The 6,005-nt window shown below is 41.6% G+C and overlaps 1 protein-coding gene across 22 annotated transcripts in view; it reads left to right on the top strand.

Moving 5' to 3' along the window:
• LOC110476993 (uncharacterized) overlaps window positions 1–6,005 on the top strand; it is a 169,232-nt gene that overhangs the window by 137,609 nt on the left and 25,618 nt on the right. The window lies entirely within an intron of this gene.

Here is a 6,005-nt window from a genome sequence, read left to right on the forward strand (position 1 = left end):
AAAGCTGAATTGCATTGACTTCAGAAGAAATTAATTTGTGCCCAGCTGCCAGCATGACTTTGAGCCTTTTAAATTTTGAGCCTCTGAACTCAACAGTTTAGTCAGTTCCTCAGGCATTTTGTGTTTCATATGCCTAGGCCATATCTTACTGATTTGTCAGACAGGATTTTGAGGGAGGCTGTGTCAAACACTTTGTGAAAATCAAGTTGATGATGATATCCACTACTTTCAGCCACTGAGCAGGATTTTTGGTCCAATCAGGATTGACCCTTCAGTTTGTCCATGCTGGCTTTTCACGTTGAGGTTCTTGAAATGTGTTTGCATGGAAATAGCTTTTGTAAGGACCTGTTCTGCAGTTCTCTCAGGGTCTGAAACAAGGCTGATTGGTCTGCAGTTTCCTGGATCTTTTCTGGCCCTTTCTGTAGGTAGACATAGTCTCTAGACTGGAAGATCTCTCTCCACAAACCTTTTATTCTTTTGTTTTTCACTTCCCCAGGGTGGGGAAATAAGGTGTTTGATACCAGACAAATGGCTTATACCACTATGGATGTCACATGCATAGAACAGAAGATCCTTGTGTGTGTTGATACCAGTGCAAATTAGTTAAAGAGAACAAAATCTGGACTGGAAAGGAAATAGTTCATGGTGGCATTTGGTCATAACCTAAATTCTGAATTCTTGTTGATGGTGAAATAATCCTGTCTGCAGACCTAGATGAACTAAAATGCAGTTCTGTGTAGCTTGAGCTATCTTTAATACAACTCTTCTAAGTTTAATTTTGCAGGGACTGGTCTTTGTTCTTGCATGCATTCAGCAGCCAGGATTTTGGCCTCTCTGCCAGTAGCTGGAAGCCAGGTCTCTCCAAGAAATGAGCTTGGTTTCAAGGGACTGTTGTGATACTGCATGCAGCTGACTGGTGTCATCTGATGGAGTCCTTAGATGGAGTTGTCACCTTGTGAGATGTAGCTAGAGTTCTTTTAGGTGTGTGTAAGGTATGTGTAAAGTTTGCACAGACACCTCAATAAGCTGCCTAGTTTTTGGTCTTACATTGATATAAATAATTATATATATCCACATATACATTGTTTGGTCAATGCAGTTATTTGGCATGATTACCCCAAAATACAGCAACATGCGCTCTCAGACTTGTCTGCTTTCATGTTCCAAAACAAGATAAACATTTTTAATTCAGACTTTCCAATTTTGAAATATTAGGAGTTATCCATCGATACTATAGTAGTTGTATTGATACCTGAGTTTTACATTTTAATAATCACCACAATAAATAGGAAATACCTTCTTTCCACTGCCAAAGGATGGGTTTTTCTGCTCCAGCTCAACAAGTGCCCAAGTCCTTCATATATCAACTGTTGGGCGCTCACAGCCTGGCTTCTGAGAAGAGCAAGAGGAGGATAGCAAGGGTTGAATAGGAAGTTGTTGAAAGACCAGGAAGGTTCATGTGAGGCCTCTGAATGGGACTATCCTCCTTGTCAGTGATTTGTTAACACTCAGCTGCACACGGGTGTCCTTCTTCTGCACCCATGGATTCAAATGTTAAGGTGTAATTGTAATTACAATTGTAATTGTAAAGCAATTGACATGGCTTTGCTTAGCACTGTTACTTATATTCACAGAGCAGGTAGCTGTGTGTCTTCCCTTTAGAAGAGTGGAAACCCAGCATCCACCCAGACTCTGTAAATACCAACCTCAAGTTATTTCAAGATGTTAAGGAAAGTGTTCTTTTATTCCTAATTTTTTGATTACCTGTTTCTGGTCTGTCTGTAAAGGGTCAATAGAAAACAAGATTCCATTGGAACATTGAAACATGTCATTGCAACACCCGTGGTCAGTGTTATGTGTGTACACATTAATAGTCAGCTGAGTCTAAATAAACATGCAGAATGCCTGGTTTTGGCTGAGCAAGAAATGGCAGCTGTTTGCACTGCTGTTTCCTCCATGCTGTGGACTACCTGCTGGCTTTGCAGGGGTGGAGCAGTTTGGGGTGTCATTTCCTTGAAGCACTTTGTCATGCCCTCCCACAAGCCCTCCTTCTCTCTGTCTGGCTCCTTGCATGTTTTCAATGAAAGGTTCTGTTCACACAAGCAGCAACTCAAATTATCTCTAAATAAACCAGTATATGTGGAGAGTAATTCATGAGCACTTCCAGCACGGTGATAAATGGCAGGCAGGGCCACTGTGTACAAGGTGGCCCCGCAGGCATGTGTCTCAATCAAGTTGTGCAAAGATACTCTAGAAGGGTGTGGAAAAATGACCTTAAAATAAGAGCGTTGTCTTTTGCAGCTGTAGAGACCAGATTGTAAGTGACAGACATGCAGTATTTGATCTGTCACCTCCTGTCTAACATTTTATTTCCAGAACTTGACACGTACTTGAAGTTTTACCCCCTATTCCTCCCCATCTGACTACCAGTCTGCTCCTTGAAAAAATAACAGTCATCATAGCCTCTTAAAGACACCTTAAACAGCCAGGTGTGATAAATAATTACAATAAATTTGAAAAGTTTATGTATTGACCAGCTGTTTTCCAGCCCTTGCTGACAAAATTCTTGAAGTGCAGTTGAGCTTTGCCTTAGCAGATGCTGGTCTTCTGTGATGACCAAGAGAGAGAGGAAAGGTCTGCAAATGCAAGAGCTGAAGGAGGTTGTGGCCAGGTTTATCCCAGCAGGTTAAACAGGGACAAGACATAACCCTGGGCACTGGTGTATACCTGTCCATTCTGTAAGCTGGTAGCACAGCTCCAGCCCCAGCTCGAGCTTCTCCAGACAGTGCCTGGGCACCATCTGTGGATGCACACTGGCCAGAGGCCATCACCAGTAGTAATTAGGCAGCAGACACCTTGTTCTGGGGATGTGAAAGGGCTTGGCTGTCTGGATATGAGCAGTTGGGTAGTTGAGTAGTTGATTCCAGTGCCAAGGGATGGAACCAACTTGTCTTATTTACATGTATGGACAAGATGAAGGTTTTGGAATACAGGAGCCTCAGTGGTGAGGTAGAAAATATGTGAATTTTGCAATTTCTATTAAACTTTCAAATACTGCTTTCAGATACTGTCTCTTGAAAATCCTGTACTTGCTGGATTTCTATTACTGCTCTCACATGGCAAGGAAGGGAAGAAACCCTTGGACTTCAGATAGCAGACATAAAATAATGTGGAAGAAATGTTAAATGACAGGAGGAATTTTGTTTGGTCTACAGACAAACTGTAGGAGATTCATAGATCACTGATGTTACAATTAGAAAGTGTGGTTTATCTTCCTATTTGTGAGAAGAGGAAGAAGCACAGAAGGAAAGACAGCTCAAAAATATGGGACTATTAAATAGTATGCAACCTGATGTGCAGTGTTTTGCTTGTCACATGGTAGTGTCTGAGCTATGTCTGTACACATCTCTACTAGTGTCTGTTTTATTATTAGGAATATTAAAAGGCATCCACTGTAGTCAAACTGGTCATGCTTGTTGTTGAAAAAATACTGTTTTTCTGCCCTTAAAATTCCAGCTGAAATTGATCTGATTCAATGCTGTAAGGCTCATCCTTCATAAACCAGCAGTACTGCAATCCATCACAGATGAATTATAGATTAAATGTATTTTTGCCCATTATTTCAATGTGTTGCCTGTACTGGGGAGCCCAGAATTGAACACAGTGCTCTAGATGCAATCATACAAGTGTCAAATAAATGGGAATTAAAACTTCTTTAACTTGTACAGTTGTCTCACCATAGAAGGTAGCCTGGTTGATCAGCCAAGAGATCAACAGCACTCTGCTTGTCTACACCAACATGATGGGTTATCTCCAGAGGAGCTGGCATGTCGTTGGCTAAGACACTAAGCTAAGAAATGTGCCTGGCTTGAAAAGTAGAAGGTGGACCTTGGTCCTGTCTGTTTGTACCACACTGATGTATCTTCATGTCCTGTTGAAATAGAGTCCCATGAGCATAATACACATGGTCTAAACAAAGAAGGAGGCAACAGGGATTATTTTGGTATCATAGAGGGCTTAGTGTATAGGATGGTTCTCTCTCTGTCCTGAATGTTCCTTGAACCTATTTCTGTATTCATTCAGTTTTTTTGAATCTCCCGCTTTTTAATAAAACTAGACCTGAAGAGACATGCAGCTTGACTGAGGTGCTGGGCTGTAGCTGAACACTCTGGTTAGTGGAGCTGCCTGAGTGTTTGCAATGTTTGCAGGATGGTAAAGTGAAGAACCATGTGAATAAATGAGTAGCCCTAAAGTGCTGAGAATAAAGGTGCTGTGATGGATCGAGGGGCTGGGGGAAAAAATGCCCCCTCTCCCTGCCTTGCATCCTCTCACCCCCCATCCCTTCGTTATGCTCCCCAGGGTGGGTGCAGGGGATCCTTTCAGGGGGAGTTACAAAGCTCTTGTCGTGTTCCCAAATGTGCACTGAGCAACCCGAGTGCCTCCTCTCAGGCTGGGAGGTCTGAGCTCTGCCAAGAGCTCCTGGCCCCCTCTCCCAGCCTGGTGCTGTGAAAGAACATCGTTGGCTCCATGACACTGCAGGTCTGTTGACTGTGTTTGTGTGTTTGTGCTGGGATGTGTGCACAACTCAAAAGCAGGTCTGAGGTTAAGTAAAGCCCCTTGCTTGGTCGGGAACCTTGATCAACATGTCACAGAACGTGACAACTTCCATAATGGTTTTTAAAAAATGTGTACAGGGTTAGCTGCCAGCTTCCAGGGAGGGATATGTGTAACCACTTGAAATATTCAACTTCTGAGCTCTGCCATCTTCTCCACAGCAGTTTTGAAGACTTTGATTTCTCTATGCCAGGCAGTTACTGTACTGTTTTTCTGACATCTTTGAGTTTTGTGTGGCTTACTGAAGGTTTTTCGTGTCAGAGACTTAATATAGGCTTTAGTGTTCTTGTTTTTTTGCTAGTGTTCTATCTGAAAAAGAATTGTTGGGATTTTTAAAATTTTATTTATTTCTCTATTTATGTCTCTCTTTATGGGCAGATATTTAATACTTTTGAAAATGTGCTCCTTTTATCACGTCTTAATTCAGGCATCTAAAACTATGGCCCACTTTGAATTTAGGTCAAACAGCTCTGCCATGACAGGACACAGTTTTCTCTTGGTTGAGCACACAGCTTAACTCAGCACAGATGAGTCTGGAGGTGAGGGTGATAAAAAGATACCCAGGCTGTGAGGACATAACTAAGTTTTGTCCTACGTACATTACTTGTAGCATGCTCTTATGTCCCTCCAAGACAGGGGATGTGGATTGTGCTCTTTATGAAAGGCCTGTATAAGCATTAAATGCTGGAAATAAAAAGATGATTGAAAATGATTTTGCAGTCATTATAGACTTTCATTTCAAGAGCTATGTGACTGCTGGGGTCAGCAATAATAACCAGAGTAGGCCTACATTTCTCATATACTCATAAACAAGTGATAGAGTATTTATATGAAAAGAAGAATACTTAGGATGCACAAAGATTTTATTAGAGAGGCAGAAACCTAGAATGATACCATAACCTGCCCACTAGCTTCTAAGGTCACAGTCACTGCTTCTGCCAATATTAGAGTAATTTGCCACCAATCTCATTTGTTACATACTTTTCAGTAATGTACTTCTGCTACACTTTGAAAGAGTTTAGTGGTAAACTGGTTCTCCCATCCCCTCTGGACCTCAGTGCAAATGAGAAATGAGAATCAGGTGAAAGGCTTATGAAAACAACTATTTTTGGCTTAGCCTTGATAGGACAACAATTTTGTTGTTCTGCTCTGATATTGTCAGCGTGACTCATCTGTAGAGGACTTTCTGGCCCATTTTCTTTAAAAATGTGGTCTATCCAGAGAACTGACTGGGACTTTCTAAAACTGGAAATACTGAAAAAGAACGGTTTGCCCATTCGTTGAATGTTGGTTAACCCTTTCTGTACCACCTGACCTCAAAATGTAGAATATGTGCTATCTTATGTAGGAAGCTGCTTTCAACCAGAAGTGTGTTTTTATGGACTTTTTCC

Source organism: Lonchura striata, chromosome 2, assembly GCF_050655825.1.
Source record: "Lonchura striata isolate lonStrDom1 chromosome 2, ASM5065582v1, whole genome shotgun sequence".
In the NCBI taxonomy this organism is placed as follows: Eukaryota; Metazoa; Chordata; class Aves; order Passeriformes; family Estrildidae; genus Lonchura; species Lonchura striata.